We start from the raw sequence: 20,000 nt of genomic DNA on the forward strand, positions 1-20,000 counted from the left end.
CTGTTGACATGAAAACTATAAAGTTTATAGTAAGGCGGGGAGAAGCCTCGTGATATTGTGTTTCACATAAAAATCTTGGGTATCTTAACACATTTTATAGGATTGATATTTGCCGGGAAAGAACCCTTTTGATAATTTTACAACAATTCCATAATTATAAACTTCGTGAACGCCGGCTAATATAATATCTTATTCACTAAATATTATTCGATGAATATATGTTAAAGAAGTTCCTAATGCGATAAAGTTAAGGTAATATTCTTAAGGAAAAAAATACAGTTATAATACATTAATCCATCTTTTTTTCAGACAATTATAAAGAAAAGAAAAGAACAGTCGAGCATCTAATAGGATTATGAACTGACATATTTCCGTAAAATCAGGAGCTTTATCACGGACAATCATAGTATATAAAAATGAGACATTTGTTTTAAAAATAACACTTTTACATATAGCATGTATTTTATAATAAAATCCGTATGAATAATTAGATAACCAGACCTTGATACAAAGATTATGAGTGGTAATCGATCCTTCTACTATGTAGTGAACGAACGCTAACAAAATATTGATATACGTTTTTCACTTTAACACAACAACGGTGTTTTCATTTAGATCAGCAGAAACAATGATATATGACTAACGTAATTATATAAGTTTTAAAAAAATATTTGTGTGCAATGTTGTAAGGGATAGTTTATACATACATACATACATACATACATACATACATACATACATGCATATTTACATATATATGTATGTATATACAAATATGTAAATGTATATATGTGAGTATACGTACATGTATATAGATGCATGCATACATATACATATATATATAAATATTTTTAAATATATATACATACATATAGATACATATATATATATATATATATATATATATATATATATATATATATATATATATATATATATAAACTCGCAAAACTTCACAAAATATGTGTGCAATATCGTTGCTTCTTGTTACTCGATTATTCTAAGATCCTCTATATCAAACCTTAGATTGATGTTTAATTTTTCTTTTATTTCGTGGCGGTGAGAAGTAGTCGTGGGGTATTTTAGCTAATGGAATCAAAGTTGATTTCGTTGCAGTGTTCGCATCCTTCGGTTCATGTTATTCGCCCTCTCCTATACTGATGATTATGTAACCCTGGAACAATAGTGTTTTTGATGTTATAATAATTAGTTTTTCTTTGAAGATAGGAGTAAAAAATACGGTTGAAAAGCAAAAGCTTTTGTAAACATTAAGCAAACATAAATATTAATATTTATATTGGAATCCCTACCAAATAAAAAGCTCAATAATTCAAAAATAAAACAGGAGCATGCCATAAAAAACATTTCAGAAGGTTAACCATAATTTACAATAATTTACAATATTCTGAAATTATTAAGATCTCCTTAATTTGTTGAGTATCAAAGAATGTGTTATTTTCATCAGATGAAAGATATTATCAAACAAATCTCATGGCTTTTTCCTTATTGAGCTGATGATGAAGGTGCTCAGATTAGTGTTCTCTCTGTTTACTATTACGTCCCATTTGACCGGGGACAGACTTTTCTTTTGGCTACTGCACTGGCTGGAGAAAAACAATATTCATAACTTCAGCCGTTTTGAAAGCTTTCGAATCGGATTATATGCATTATATTAATATGTTTATTTTGGATTCCATTCTCTCTACAGAACTATTTTGCATTTCGGATCAATTTGCGAGGATTTTCACGCAAGCTGAAATACTATGCGCGGTTTGTTTATATATATATATATATATATATATATATATATATATATATATATTATATCCGACATTTTTTCATATATATATATATATATATATATATATATATATATATATATATTATATCCAACATTTTTTCACATTTTTATTTGGCAATTTATGGCTACCATAAATTGCGGTTTCACTTAATGCCTTAACTAGCAAATTCTTGTATCGCTGCAAATATAATTTGCTGATTCCTTTGTGTCTTCTAAACAGAATGATAACAAGAATAGCATTCGTTGAAACTCTGCGCAATAAGGACGTTGAAAATTGTTTTTTTGAAGTACTCAACAGAACAATAAATTTGGAAAGTAAAGTTCAACTTACACTTTTAATTTTCTTTCTCTTATAATAAGCTCAACTCTCTCATGCGTATTGAGCTTTTTTATTTGGTTGGGATTAAATTTTCTATATATAAATACTGTTATTCCTTATTAGTTCGAACTTTACCATTGCGGATATCAGGTAAACAATACATCCCTGTGTTTTCATTAATATATATGTATGTATATATATATATATATATATATATATATATATATATATATACATATATATATGCATATATATGCATATATATATGTATATATATTTATATATATATATATATATATATATATATATTATTATTAATCTGTTTCTGTCTGCCACTCCGTGTGTGTGTGCGTGTGTGTGTGCCTGTGTGTTAAATAACGACATTGAGACATTTGTTCTACCGTTCCACGAGTTCTTAGATAACTTATGGAACTCAACCTGTGGAAACGTGTCAGTGACCCTCGTAACCCCCCTGTGTCATCGGTATTGCCAAATAACGATAGCCCATTCGTTTTTCCTTCAGCTTAGAAAATAATCAAAGTCACAGACAGCAATATTTAGAATTCGCGTAAAGCTTCTGCATTTTCAGTTACTCGCGAATAATTGTGTGTACAGTCCCCACATTGACATCAAACTGTGCACTTGACTTTATAGAAACACGACGGATCTTATCTATGTAATTCTCTATTTAGCCAATCAACTCTGGTCTGTAACTTTCTTGCTCTTCCAACACCTCTCATCAACCTTCGCAGACTCCTTCCATTCTCTGAATCTCTTACGCCAGTCAAATTATGATGTTTGATTCGTACATATAAGTCTAACAACAGTTTGAAGCACCGCATATGTTTTCCTGGCATTGTTCCTGGTTTAAAACCAATTTTATTCCATATATTTCTTATAAAGTATCTGTACGATCAGACTGCACTTTTGAAATTCACCAACCGTAATAATCAGGCATTAGTTAGGGTATTCCAATGCCTGCTCTGGCTATTCCTTTAAACCTTAACTCATGAAAAGTGGACAGTTATGCCAGAAGATAGACTCAGATAACATACTGAAATTTCAAAGTCTACTACAATTTTAATGTCTGCCCAATTGTCTGGAAACTTATGGAAATTCCTGGTACTATATATTGTAAATATAATCTACATATATACGTATATTAAGTAAATATTATATTCATAATATATAGAAAATATACAATACATAATATGAATATACAATATATATATATATATATATATTTGTAGTTATCAACATACAGTCCTGTTTCGTTGTATAACAACTCATCAGTGCCGCTAGACTAGCATCTCTACCAAGCAAAGGTTGTAACCTAGAACCGTCGTGTTCCCAGTCGGTAGTTCTCCCACTCGACCACTGAAGGGACGCCAGCAAATAACTCGTCGGGATGTCTATTTAAATAGACATCCACCACCACTCTTACAGTGCTCAAACCGCCTGTTTGTAAACAAACAAACAAAGAGCTTCGCATTTTTAAGCTAATTAAGTAGCGGGTGAGATTATTTCCGAAAGAGGGGGGGCTTCAAATATATATGTAGTCATCGACATACAGTCCTGTTTCGTTGTATCACAACTCATCAGTGCCGCTAGACTAGCATCTCTCCCAAGCCAATGATTTAACAGAAGGGATGCCCGCAAATAACTCGTCGGAATATCTATTTAAATTATATATATATATATATATATATATATATATATATATATATATATATATATATATATGTGTGTGTGTGTGTGAATAAAATAAAGCAAGATATAAACGATGCTTTAGACGTTATGTGAATAATAAGGAAAAACCTAAAAGAATAAAAACAAAAATAAAATCAACGTTTCGTCCCAATTTCAGGGGACATTATCAGGATTTCTAGGCGAGGATGTACAGGAAGACGGTAATATATCACACGCGAAAGAGGAGAAGTTTAGTTCTCTTTCTGTTCTTGAGAAAGAACTTCTCCTCTTTCGCATGTGATATATGACCGTCTTTCCTGTACATCTTCGCCTGGAAATCCTGATGATTTCCCCTTAAATAGGGGCGAAACGTTGATTTTCTTTTTCTTTTTATTCTTTTAGGTTTTTCCTTTTTATTCACACACATATATATATATATGTATATATATATGTATATATATATACATATATATATGTATATATATACATATATATATATGTATATATATACATATATATATATATATATATATATGTATATATATATATATATATATATATATATATATATATATATATATATATATATATATATATATAGTATGCCAGACTACCCGGGACCCGTTGTGCCAGTAGGTTATAACATGCTATTGAATAGAGAGTATATAGAATTAATGTATAAAATGAAAGTTACTATATAAAATTAATGTATTAACGCGTCAAAAATTGAATGTGCGTGCGAAAACAAACATGGGGGCAGTGTAATCATTACATAATATATTGAATAATAAAATTTTGAATCTCATTGCATTGAGATTAAATGAAAAATGTTTTACATAAATGCGGTGGGATCGGTGGAAAAAAATGAAAAAATACGAAAAAAAATACGAGGGATATACAATGTATATAGCCACCCTTGTGTTTTCTGTGTGTTTACAATCTGAAAAATATCTGGAAAATATGAATAATTAATATTTCACGGTGAGACATTTTCGGAGGAAATATTTTGAAAAAATTACCCCTACGCGTTGTTAAGAATTTATTCGTATTTAAAAACATATTTAGAAGTATGCCACCCCAATCCCGTAGCATTTTGCCTCTTATGTCCGACACTAAACTTGACAAAATGCTAACGGCTTCATGTCTCGTTAAGAAGTGGGTTTTCAGTTTACGTTGAATTTATATAGGACAGTAATTCCGCCGTCTGACATCATCAATTTTTATTATGTTATTAAATTTTCTTTTTTTATATATTATTTTTAAAAGCCGTTGAAACGTATTCGCCGTAAAAAGGAAATTTTATTTTGTCAGGAGGTAAACTAAGCTTGTTAAGGTCGAAAAAATATTAAATATCTTAAAATAGATGTAAATGTATCAATTAGCTTTTTTTAGATTTAAAAAGAGAAGATTTGCCTATTTTTTTTTGTTGTGGAACGAGTCCAATTGCTATGAAAATTAAATCGAAATAAACATTTTATAAAATGTGTGTCGTTAAAACACTAATAGTAAAATCAAAGGCATTCATGGAAAATACTTGTTTAAAAAAGATTTTATATTGTTAAAAATTTAAAATAAAACGTTTATATTTTATGAAAGAAAAACATTTATAGTTATATTGTTTAAAATTGATTATAAATGATTTATATTGTTTAAAATTATATAAAGTTAATGTATATTGTTTAGAATAACCAACGGTGATGTTGGACTCATTGGACTGTGCTATTTTAAAATAGTACCTTCAAGTAAAAATATATATGTTCTATGTAATAGATAGGTGAAAGTATAATATACTTTCATAATATTCTCTTCTCTTCTCATGAATAAATATATTTCTAAATAATAACATTATTATTTTAGCACGATCCAATATGTACATAAGTGCCAAAAACATACCGTATATATATATATATATATATATATATATATATATATATATATATATATATATATATATATATATATATATATTGTTTAAAGGAAATAAAAGTGTTTAATCTTTTTCTAATGTTCATTTGGAAAAAAAGAATTTTGTTTTATAAAAACAGTAACTTCTTTTATGTGTTTATAGTATAGTATTCTCTTTTTGTTAACAATTTAAACGACATGAACACCTGATTTCAGTCATTTTCACGCCATTAACCGCTCATTTACTAAATATAAAAAAACACACACTGTCAATCGTAAATATTTGTTTTGATTTTTTAAAGCGATGCCTACATGCAATTTAAAATACAAAAAATATTCGTTAAGTGTCAAGGTAAAAAAAACAAAAGGGATTCAAAATTTGCTTGTTATTTGCATATTTTAAGCACGAAAAATTATCGATTGAAAAAAGCTTTCATGACGTGTTTTATTTCTTTACGCATGCGCATTGGAAAGCAGAACCAGATATACAGTTTCAACCCTAATCAATATAATATATATATATATATTTATTTATATATATATATATATATATATATATATATATGTATATATATATAATATGTACTATATATATAGGTATATATATATATATATATATATTATAGTTATATATTATATAGAGTATATATACACTATGTATGCAATATGTTCTGTATATACTATATTTAATATATATATATGCTCTATATACAATATAGTAGATGTATTATATATGTATATATATATATATTATACTATATGCATTGTACTATGTTTATAGCCACTATATTAATGTACGCCTACACAAGCACACAAACATACATACACACACACTCACACACATACAGATACATATATATATATATATATATATATACACAATTGACATAGCTTTCAATTTATCTCTTTTTAATTTCAATAAATGTGTCAATAAATATTCGAATTATTTACAATAACATTTTACTTTTGGAATCAATGGTAAACAGCGACAGTCATTTGGTAACGCATGGACAACGTCTCCTAATTTTGTATTTTTAATTAATTATTGTGTTCCGTTCTAAGTTTAGAGGTAATTATATATCTTGTCTGATACTTTTGCTCTTTTAAAATATTTAAAATTTTTCTTCAATTTTTTTTCCAAAAAGCTGTCATTTATGAACGACAGTCTTGCTGTTCGGCAATCTCTGCATGCGTTGGTTACTGTGCGTGACGTCATTTTTCAGTTTACACGCTCTGTCTCCTGTTGATGGCGGGACAACCCTAAAAAAGTGTCACCTTTAGCAGGACGCAATACCTGCTTTTTCATTTCATCCTATTTGTACCATACATTATTCCGGATTTTACTGATTATAATCATACGCACTTCTAGATAATTTAACAATAATATTAATAATAATAATAATAATAATAATAATAATAATAATAATAATAATAATAACAATAATAATACAGTTCTTATCGAATATATGTTTGAATTACCGAGCATCAATGAAGCAATTTACATCTAATAAGATAGGAACATTAAATAAGTGATCATGTATAAGACGCATTTCAATAGGATTCATTCTTAAAATCTTATTTGTGCATTACATGTTTCTTTAAAAATCCATCCAGATTCTAACAAAATCTTTATTTAATAGTTCTTCTTACATCTACAGCATAAATTTTATAAATGTTATATTTCTTTACATTATTTTTCCAGGAGAAAGGAGTTGCAACTACTACTTTCTATTTCCGATGAGTTTCCCTATTTACCATTTTTCTAGGAGAGAGGAGTTTCCGATTATTTTTCTATTTGCTGTTGGTGTTCCGACGAATACTTTTCTTCCCAGCAACATGTCTCCAACTACGATTGCCGGATCTGAATGACTATTATAAAAAAATTAGACAATAAAAATGCCTTAAAATGAAAATTATTCCAACAAGTTGTAAAGCTGAATTATAATTGCTTGGTGAATTTGCAAATTAATCTACTTCATTGAATTTCATTTCATGTTAAAAGTTATCTTAAAACTAATAATAAAGAACATGTAACGTTTTATGTTTGATAAAAACGATCAATAGAAAAAGAAACAAAACAAACTTTTCGAAAAGCTTACCATTTTATGTACTGGCCATGACTTCCGGAATGGTACTTCCTGTATTTGATTTACTCAAACATCGATGTTTATCCAAATAATTATCCGTAATAAGACTTTAAATTCTATTTCTTTTTTGAAAACAAAAAACAACAACAACAACAACAAAACGATAAATTTAAGGTTCGTCCACAAATTTCTGAAGTGCCTTCTGTAACATGAATAAGGGTATATACAAGCGTGTGACATTTAATCAATGTACACCGTTGTTTTTCTTCGATATTTGCACTTCATGAGCAGTTTAATCACGATATATAAAAATATTGTGTTAAAATCAAAACAAATGTCATATCAATGTGATACACACATACCTACAGTCTATTGTGCTGACTACGCGATGAACGTTCTTGAAATAGAAAGGTATGGTGTTTAAGTGTCGATAGGCATGTTTTTATGTAGATATAAATCGCTTTCCATTAAAATATAAATCATAATCATGCATTAAGTTATTCCTCACTGAGTTTGAATATCAATAATCTGTGTAAAGGTTGCAGATGAGAAATTGCGTTATTTTATATATGTACTCGATCCAAACAGCAACTACATATATCCAGTATAAATTAGTAGACGCTCCTTGTTTATGATCTGTGATGAGGTTTTATTTAAGCATTTTCATTATATTTTTCTGGAGTCGAAATCGCGTTTAATAAATAGCAAATGTGTGTGATATCAGCATACGCTACAGGTTAGGTAGCGGCAAACGGTAACAATCAATAAGACATTTTTTTCTCAAAGATTTCCATTTTTCATTAAAATGATTTTAAACATATTTTTGTTTAAAATATTTTCTTTTGGTTCATCAATATTTATTGTATTCAAGTCCGATTAAAGCTATTCTATTCTCCAATTAAAAGTTTCTTAGCGGTCTCATCATTTGACAATTTACAGATACTAATTACTTTATTTTTTCACATAAATTAAGTCATATTTTGCCGCAATGTTGTTTTAAATTCAATAAATAATTCCCTGTGTAATACGTCGATTCATTTAATGCGCATATATTATTCTTTTTCTGCAAGTGTAATATTGTCCATTTTGTCTAGAGATTTTTGAAGAAGTCAGATAGGTTTTACTACAAAAGTATTGTGTTTTCATTTTCGCCATATCTTCTAAAATGTTCATAATCCTGACTGGTAATAGAATAATTGTGTGGAATTATTATCTTCTGCGCTTACTTTTATATGCATTGACACGAGAAACTTTCCGTTTATCTGATTTCTGAAGAGTTCTAACCCAACTCTTACAATATGTTCCTGTTCATACTGCCTTGAGGGAAATTCCAAATTGTTCCACGGTTATTATATTAAATGATGTTAATCCGTATTGATTTATGTTTTTGAAAGCGGAAATCCAGGTAACATATCCACGACTTAGAGCCGAACCATCTACGGCATTCTGTTATAAGAATTGAGCTGCCGTGGCAAAGATTCGCAGCGTCTATATTTTCTGGGATTTGCCAAGAATTTCAAAGCTGTTTGTATTTCCTACGTCCAATTTTCATCATCCATGTATATTATTTATTGTATGGAGTAGGTTAACGTATCCTATGGTTCGATATGACGTATTTAAAACGTGTGAATACATGTACTGTGTTTTCTCCTGCAATAATCTTAGCAAAGCCAAAGATTCTATGCGTCTTTCTTGTCCGACGATTTCTGTTTGTCTGTAATAAGAACTAAGAAAAGTCATGTCATAATGTTAATGCCCATTTAGAACCTCACCCCACGCTACCCATGCTCTTTTAACCACATCTCCGCAGATCTTCCACCCTCATCAACTACCCACCGGGTCATTTTCCTTTGTTTTATTATCATTTTATTGCTTCTTCTTCACTCTTTAAATACCTCTTTTCTTTCTCGATGTTAAATTGTCATTTGACCAAAAATGCACAAATCACTTTCATCGCTTTCAAGGCTTACCCTATCTAGTGCGACGTCCACATCATCTGCTCACTCTCTCTCAATACTGTGTACATTATGTCTATCTACACACGTTCCCTCTTGACCTCATCTAATCTCTCTTTTTTTTCTTTTTCCTATGTATGTTCGATACCGTTAATGAGCCAAACACTTTTAGAGCAAGCGCTAAAGAAAGAGGGCATACGGTCTTTGCCAGCAAAAACATCAACAAATCAAAAGCAGTGAAAGAATAAATAAATAAAAAAAATATACAAGAAAACAGAAAGTAAAGAAATGATAAAGAAAATAAAAATAGTTATAAAATAAATCAAAACGATATAAAGAGTTAAAAACGTGTGGGTCGATGTCAAATCTGCCGCAAGTTGGCTGGCCTCTCGTTTGATTTAATGACGATCGGAGCCGGGCTGTGGAAAATACGTTGTATGCCCTAATGACAAATGGCCATTCTAATTTGTTTGGGATGGGCTACTAATTATGGTTATTGGCAGAAACTACTGATGATTAATGTTCAAACATTAAACGCAGAAACAATAACAAAAGCGACACCATATTAGATCTGAAACAACGTATAGCCAGCAGTTGATTTTGATACAAGATGTCTCCCTTTTCGTACTTTTTTGGAGAATAAAAAGAAAACAACAAAAGAAAGCTACCGACCCTATAGATGTCGAAATTCTCCCTCTCTTCTCGCTGTTATCCATCAGTAGCAAATGATAAATCAATAGAATAATTAAATGGGTATTTTGAAGTTAAATAACCTCTGCATACATCGGGTGTATATGACACCCCGTTTCTTTCTATACCTCCCTCAGCTGCAGCGTCTTCGCGCCAACATATAGCCCCATGAATAGAAATGAAGTGTAAAAAGGACAGATGAAACGTGTGCACTGTCATTCCTTACTCGATTGACAAGTTACTGAATAAAAATGGAATACTCAGTAATTATTGAGGCGCAGGTATTTACACAAATTATATAGCAACCTATCTTTTTACCTATAAAATTTATTTTTTCTCTGCTACATTTACAGAAATAGCCTTGTGTTTCTCCTCGAAAAATTCTTTAAACGAACTCTTTAATATAATCAGTCGGAGATATACGAATGACTCAATAAAGGTTAACTAATTTGCATTTACTTTTGAAAAATGAGCGTTAAGTAAGTTATTATTTATATTAATAATTACTTATTAGATTATTGATTTCATTTCACTAGTATCCGGTATTATATTAATGCATGTGGACTTGTCAGTGTGCGCGAAAAGTCTCTGCCAAACTTTTCTATAAATATTTGATCTATTATGTCGAGATTTCAAATATAGGATATTTGGACATGTGACACACTTTCGCTTTGAGGTTCAGCAGATAAAATATCTGTTAATAAAGAATAATATCTATATTATCATTTGGTGAACAGATTCAGGACAATGCAGTAGCTTCTAGTGGGGATCTCGATGTCATATTAGTAGGTAATTGTATTAACTTTACCTTATCATGGTCTACATAAAATAATTTCCTCACTTCTTTTTTTCCTTACTTTCAATCTCTGCCCTGCTCTAAAAAAGTCTGTCGATCTATTCTACAAATCCTAAAACCCCATCAAGAAAAGTTTCCAGAAAGAATCCACGATTAAATTCAGAAAGTCATCTTCCAACGGATACTCCCATTGCTATACTCCCTTCTTTAACATCAGGGGTCTACATTCCTGACGTTGAAATCCAATTAAAATAGACCAAACAATACCTATTTTTCTAAAGCTAGACTGACATTGGACCAATTATTTCCCAAGATGAGTTGATAATTAAAGGATAGTCAAATTTAACATCTAAATCTGACCCCCAAGATCGATATGCGCATGAAATATGTGCCTACATTAGACATGACTTTCTATGTGGTATGGCTATCTCCAGAGAATACCCTTAATTGTCCTATATGTGTTTTCAGATTACACTTGCTCACAACATCCTCTATCGCGCCCATATCTTGAAGAGCATATCTGGTCATCCTTCGGCTAACATTCCGGTATGTGGAGATTTCAATGTTCACCGTGTGGAATAATTATCCAACTCATACAACACAGATGATGAGGGAAGGTTCTTTCCCGACATCTCCATTGCTTATAACCTAATTAAGATTGTTAACGAACTCACCCGTGCACTCGAAACTGATGGTCAGTATGTATGTTTTCTCCAAACATGCTCTGAGCTATGTTCATCTTCCGTTCTGTCCTCACTGGGGTCTTCTGACTACTCGCTTGTCCCCGTTAAGATAAAGGCAAAATGTAATAAGTCCTCTGATATATCACTCCATCGTACTGTATATCGCTTTCCCATGCCTGACTGGGATTGCTTTCGTGCATTTATATCAGATCTACCTCTACGTTCCCTGCCTAATAAGAACGTGTACTCCATAGTATCAGACCTGACGGAATGTTTAATCGTAGGTATAGACCTCTTATACCCCCAAAATATTCCAGCAACATCCTAAAAGTCAGCTATGGTTCTCTCCAGAATATACTGCTGCCATTGCTGCTGCCATTGCGCATGCAAATTACTATTTCCATTGTTCCCAACGTGATAGATGTACTTAGTCCAAAGTACTTCAGAACTTTCAGCATCCACTCTTATAGAGTAATAAAGAACACAGAAAGAGTTGTATGCACACTCCTTTATTCCAAAATAGCTGAGAAGCAAATAACAAACAGGTTCCTGAACAGAAGTGTGTGTTCAATCTCAACCCTCCTCAATAAACGTGAGGTAATCTTGTCAGCATCGAGCAAAGCTAAACTCTATACAAAAACTTTGCAGCTCATTCCCCTATGCGATTAGGGCTGCCAGAGCCCCTGTATTCCCTCCAGTCTGAATAAATATATGCGACCTACAAATATCTGTGAGATATGTGTCTAAGCTAACACACCACCTCGATTACAGTAAGGCAATTGGAGCTGAGGGCATTTCTATATTTACTCTCAAAAAGCTTCCATCAGAACAAGCTTCCTTACTTACAAAGCTGTTTAAGCATTGTATTAAAGAAAATTGCTTCGCAGCACACTGGAAAACCTCATTAGTATGTTCCGCACTTAAAAATACAGGTGATTTCTCATCTCACTCCGAATACAGGCCAAACATTCCCCTGTACTTTATGAGTAATTTGCTGGAATATTTGTAAAATAGAGAAGTAGTCAATTACCTCAACAAAAAACCCTCTCAGTGACATAAAATATGGTTTCTGTTTTGCTAGATCCACAAAAGATGTGCTTACAGTAATATTGCATGGAAATAGTAAACCTCTTGACAGAGACTTCCTTTCAAGGGGCATTGCCTTTGACATATCAAAGGCCTTTGATAGTGTATAACATAAAGGTCTACTTCAAAAAATCTCAAGATACGGTATAGCTGAAAATATCTTTTCAATTATTAAATCTTTTCTACTTGATAAATTCATAAGCGTAGTGGTTGATGGGCAGAAATCAGAAGCTCACAGTTGTAATGCCGGTGTCTTTCAGCGGTCCCTTCTGTGCAAAACCCTCTTCCTTATCCACATAAATGATATCCCAAATCACATGCTAAGTTCATTTGTAGACATTTCTGCTACCGACACTACAATCTATGGCAACACCTCAAAGGCCGTAAACGACCTAGTTGTCTTTGACTCTTTCACCTCTGATCTTGATCACGTGGTGAGATGAGGAAAAAGGTGGATGGTTAATTTTAATGCATCTTAAACCAAGCTTCTTTCTGCTACTCTCAATGCTCTTATCCTCGTCTGCCCTTAATCGAAATGAATGGCTTTATTCTTGAAAAGGATTCATGTTGTGTCAAGCTTCTATATTGGCACTATTTCTTTGTGCCACTGTTTCTAACACACTCTGCAGCATGGACCAGTGGTAATTTTGCCATGAACGTAGAGATACAAAGAAATCCCTTCTTATAATTCCCTTGCTATCTTTCTGTCTCTTTCCTGCACGACCACCATGATGTGAGGACGCAGTGTCTGTCTCTCCGTAAATGAGGGGGGCCACCCCCTTCCTCAACACTAGTTAGGGTAGATTAGTCAGCTTTGAAAAGTCAATTGCCCACTTTTAAATTGTTTTTTTTTGTAATATATATTGTATATCACATGTAAAATAAAATAGTTAGTTATACCTTATGTATATTACAATTGTGTCGCGTGTGGTATTTTTGTGTCTGCCATGAATGCCTTCATAAATGTCTGAAGTCGAAAGGCGGCCCTGAGGACAAAGAGATGAAGATTCCCATCAGAAGGCCACCGGGGTGAAGATATCATCTTGAGAAAAGAAAGGAGCCACACCCAGATCCAACATCTAAGGTATGATTTTCTTCTTGCTACACAGACCCTAATGACTGGCCCATCTTCATATCTTCATGAGACCGCTTTAAGACATTTACTATAACACGTCTGTCGGTCACATCTCAGTGACCGGCTGATAGTGGTATACTATGCCTTACTTTTACTCCTGATCTGAGGTAGAACAGGTACATAAAATCCGTTGCAAAATCTGCTGGAAAATGGTGGCTCTATCTACTGCTTTAGGAGATATCTCACTGCTGATGCAATTCTCTACCTGTATAAGAGCCAAGTACGTTCAAGGATGGAGAACTCTTTCCATATCTGGGAAGGAGCTGCGAGAAGCAACTTATCCTACCTTGACAGAGTTCAGAATAAAATTATGTAGCCCAGTGGGGGATGCCCTTTTCTCTTCCCTGCCACTTTATTCCCACAGAATAGACGTTGCAACTCTGTCTCTGCTTTATTGTTATTCTCTCATCTGAGCTCCAATCTATCGTCCCTCTTGTCTCGACTTTCACGAAAAACTTCGTTTAGTTGACATTACTATAAAAAATTTCCTCCACTCTTTATTTGTGCCTAAATATTTACGTAGATTCCATGAACAAAGATTACTGCTAAGAACTGCACGTCAGTGTAACTCTATTCCGTCTTCCTGCTTTCCAACTGACTAAAACAATGTTGTGTGTAAGTCCAACGAGAACAAATTCCTGACAATCCATTCCCTTAAGTAGTCAAATTCATCAAATTAACATTATTACTAGGACTGCACAGTCATTAGCCCTTTTCCTTGAGTCGCGTTCGGGCTTTGAAAAGTTGTTTTCTTTGTAAACAAAATGTACGTATGAGCCAGTTACCGTTTGTGTTATCACAACCACTGTGAAACGTGTATAATTCCTTCCGGCGATAATTGATAGCAGTTGTAGGATTAAATATTAAGAGAGAAAAATAGAGTCTCCTTTCTTTAAACGATGCATGTGCGATTGTGATGGTGTTGCCCCCATGATAAAATGTAGTATCTTATTTTCACGATTGAATGTGTCTGAAATGGTGTTCGAAAGCCACATAAGATAGTGGCTATTAGTCTAACTGTTATAAATTTGTATGTGGCATCTTTTGTTGTAAACCTACGATACTGTTTCTAGAGGGAATTATTAATATAGAGATAGCGTCTATTACTTGTTCTACTTCGGATTTAATTTTTCAAGCTGATTTTATTTATTTCACTCGAAAGTGAATCATTATTGATTTCAAATCATTCTATTATAATATAGCCTGTGTCGCATCTATCAATTGCCTTAGCTGAATTGCGTACATCTGTATGTAATCTCTTATTGTTAAAGGCAACACTTTTATTTGTCTGTTGTAGTCTCTCTGATCTTTTGTTTTTATTTATCAAGGACGAGATATGGAAGCACACCTCTTGGGAAAACAAGAAGGTATTCACTGGTTGGTTGTTTTTTTTTTTAATTATGTCAGAAAATAGAACCCATGTACTAAAGGTAGTTACGGTGTTTGTAGATTTCTAATTGCAATCTCTTCTTTTCTTATATTGTGTAATTTATTATTCTGTTTACATTTACTTGCCACCCAACCAGAACAAAAGCTTTGTTTTTTTGTGTTTTTTTTTTAATGTTGCTCTTTAAACGGGCTCGCTTTTTACTAAACGAAAATAAAATTCGCCATATCTAATTTCCTAACCAGGCATATAATTGTTGTTTAGTTCGTTTTTCTTTTATATTGGTTACTGAATCACATTTTCTCGGCTTTTTCTAATTTTAGTAAGATCTCTCGCTTGGTGTATATATTATACATATTATAAATTATATGGTTTAACTCCGACTTGTTTATTAATATAAGTAATAATGGCGGAAAAAAACAATAAGTGGTATTGGTAAATGTATTGTTATTTACAATGTAAATATCATAAATTTATTTCTTTTGGACAGATGAGATTTTTCGACATTCAAACAAAAAAAAAGAAGAAGAAAAAAATCTATAGTCGCAGCGTTTAAGATATATCATTCTGCTCTTATTAAGTGGTTGCATCACGTTATGTTATAGTGCGTTGTGAAACACTTCCCTGGATATCCAATGACGCCAACTCTCATCATAAGTTAATGATTTAAGAAAAGTATTTTATTTTAACAGTTCTAATTAGATTTAACATAGTATAACGGCCCGTTCTTTTGCGAGCATATATTTACAGACGTTTAACGAAGGATGTAAAACAATTCCAAACAGATATATGTTCATATGTACTTGCTAAGTATATTCTGCAGATATCTATGCATACAGTCATGATTATATTTATTGGCATGCTTCAATAAAAAAACTCATTTTGTCTTAAAATCCTTCAGAAAAGGGTTCAATCAAAGGAAATCACAAAGTAAATATATTTTGAACTGCTCGTTCTAACCCAACAATCGAATTTAAATAAGAAAATGAATAATACAGGAATTACAAACGCTATTTTAAAATTCCCTTGTTCAAATTTATTGGCACCGTAATTCTAATGACTGGTTGTATGGCGTTTAGCCTTAATTACTTGCTGTAGTCGGTTATTATAGTTTTACCCTAACTTGTAGCATTCTTCAGCAGTAAATTTAGCCCATTTCTCCTGACAATAATTCTCTAACTGAGCGAGATTCTTAGGCTTCCTCTCAATTACCCTCAAATTTAAAGTCCTCCAACACTTTCAATGGAATTGAGGTCCGGGCTCTGGGATGGCCACTCAAAAACATTGATATTGTTATCCTCAAGCCATTGCTTAGTCAGATAAGCCGAATGCTTTGGGTCATTATCTTTCATGAAGTACCAAGGTCGACTAAGTGGCAGTTCTGTTGCAGAGTCCTTCATGTTTGAATTCAGGATTTTAACATAATCCTCCTTTTTCATGATGTCTATAACCTTAACAAGTCGTCCTTGTCCAGTGACAACAAAGCATCCCCAAAACATCAAACTGCCTCCACCGTGTGACACACTTTCAAACCAGCTCTCTTCAAAACTCTACCAACTGTGTGTAAAGACTCGCCAACTCCAAAGCTTCTCTGTTTCTCTGCAATCTCCCCAGCAGCCATCCTTGGGTTTTGGTTGACACGTCGAACTATTTTTCACTCTGCCGTCGCGGACAGTCTCTTTTTTCTCCCCCGAGCTTCCAAATTCATAACGTGACCTTGTGATTTGAACTTCGTAACGATGGACCAAACAGTGGATTTGGGAAGCTTTAGCTTCATAGAAATCTTATCAAAGCCCACCCCCACTTTGGAATGCCATGTATCACACGCTTCATGTGGTCTTCACTGTGTTCCCTAACGAAAGTGCCTGGATTTAAAATTATTCAAAACAACATCTCTCTAAAAATTATCTGAAAGAACGAGTTTTAAAATTAACATTAAATAAGCATAATAAGGCTACAACGAAAGCATGTGAAACATGAAACTGGTTGTAATTATACTGGTAATAGATGAAAATAATAAGCCGTGCCAATAATTTTGAACACGCTAATTTAGAAATTTCGTTTGTAATTAATATTAATTCTTTTTTAAAATTCAATAGTTGCATCGGAAAGAACAGTTCAAAATACATATGATACTACGTAATAACCATCGATTCTGGCCATTTTTATGAGAGTTTTCTTAACAAAATAAGATGTTTGTTAAACCGTGCCAATATCAATGATAAAATCAAGTCGATTTTTCTATTTTAACAAGCAGTGTGATACTATTAATTGTGGCTTCCTGACAATAATAGATAAATGTTTCTGGAAAGTTACAGTGGCTTAAATTTGATTTTAGAATTTTCCTCACTTTTATTTCGTTAAACCTTAAATGCTGTAACGTTTAAGAACTCAAATCTATCTACTTCCTTTACCCTTTCACTCACCAGATATTCGACTTCATTGGGGCAAATTTTATTTTATCTATTAGGCTGTTGCATGAGCCCCTTCTTTTTTAATTAAAATCAAAGAATTTTAACAGCAAACGTAAGTTCTTGTGGGACCCAAGCTTGAAGTTTTTGGGTGAATTTAATCGAGTTAAGGTGGCGTAAAATTGTCGCAAAATTACACTTCATTTTTTCACCAAATTGTTTACATTTCTGATGGCCATCTTTCTTTCAAATGTACCATGAGTTGGTATTCGTCTATCTTGGTTGGTCTTCCAGAACGAGGAGTGCCACTGACGTTAAAATAACCGTGTTTCAATCTGGTAAACCATTTTCGGGCAGTTCTCTTTGCTATAGCGCATATACGGCACAAATATACACAGTCACTTTCCTCGCTTTTTGACTTCGATTAAAGGTAAAAGAAGGAGGCGTCGAAAATGTGATTGATTATTTACTTGGCAATCCGTTTAACGGTTCTGAAAAAAAAAAACGAGTAAAAATTATATGAATAGAAAACGATAATCTTTTTTCTTGTCGAACAATTTACGTGATTTACAATGATATATACCACTTTTTTAGAAAAAATGTTATGAAACGGGAGGAACTCATGCAACAACCTGATAGTTACTTGGTTGGCGATTCACTAAAAAGCGTTTGATTAAAAAATAGATCACGATTCTGTTCTACGAGTATTCGTAAATATTGTTAACATAAAACGTTCAATTCTCAACACGGAAAAAGGAGAGCTAATTCTATTTTTCGTCTTATTTATTCATTATGCTTACAATTAAGGAGTGAATAGATATAATCATATTGTCAACAAGAGTTTCACATTTTCATGGAAAATATCGATCAGATGGATGGTTTTACTGTGACTTCTGTACAAATATCATGGATAATGGCGAAGACGACGATAATGACCGTTGCAGTTTTTTTATTAAATTGATATTATAGTAATGAATGCATATTTACGTCGTATACTTGTTGGAAATATAATATTTTAACTGTTTATTATTTAGGAAATCACTAGTTAAATTATTAAAAAAAAAAACATTTGCGCTTTTTTTTAAAATAAATGTGCAGAAAAATAAACACATTTTCTGATTACATTGATCTAATAAAATAATACCGCCGTGAAACTATGATGTCTCGATATTTTTCGCGGGCGGAGTACTATCACGATATGTACGCTATATTAGGAGATTAGTAAGAATTTTAAGCGAAATAATAGCATGTTGGGCACCGATGCTGCTCGGAATTACTAATCGATTAGTGATACAATGAGAATAGACATTAATTCATGGTCGGTTATTATTTCATTTTATGTAGCATGACGAGTTATACGGCATCAACTAAACGAAGATAATGTATTTTGGCTAAATCCTTTTTGTTGCCAAGGTCGCTGGAAAGATGGTGGGATCCTTCTACCGCTCCAGAAGATATCTCACTACTGATGCAATTCTCTATCTATATAAAAGCCAAGTACGTCCAAGGATGGAATAATGCTGCCATGTCTGGGCAGGAGCTGCTAAAAACAGCCTAACCTGCCTTGACAGAGTACAAAATAGAATTCGTGGCTTAGTGGGGGATGCTCTTTTCTCTACCCTGCAACCTCTCTCCCACAGAAGAGACGTTGCGAGCCTATCCTTGTTTTATCGTTTTTTCCATGGCAGCTGCTCGTTTGAACTTCAATCTCTGCCCCCCCTCGCCAATCTTTCAGAAAAACACCCGTCTAGCTGAATCCACTGTGAAAAATTTCCCCCACTCTTTATCTGTGCCTAAATCAAAACGTGGATTCCATAAAAAAAAGCTGCTTTCTTAGAACTGCACGCCTGTGGAACTCTGTTCCGTCTGTCTGCTTCCAACCCGACTACAAATTGGATGTGTTCAAGTCCAACGTTAACAAATTCTTAATGAACCGCCCCCTTAAGTAAACACTTCATCAAATCCCCACACTAACGTAATGTACTTGAAATAACCCTTATCCCTGAGTGGCTTCCGGGCCTTGATAAGTGGTTACCACCGTGTAAAAAAAAAATAA

Source organism: Euprymna scolopes, chromosome 9 (genome assembly GCF_053919585.1).
Source record: "Euprymna scolopes isolate OS-2025 chromosome 9, ASM5391958v1, whole genome shotgun sequence".
NCBI lineage: Eukaryota > Metazoa > Mollusca > Cephalopoda > Sepiida > Sepiolidae > Euprymna > Euprymna scolopes.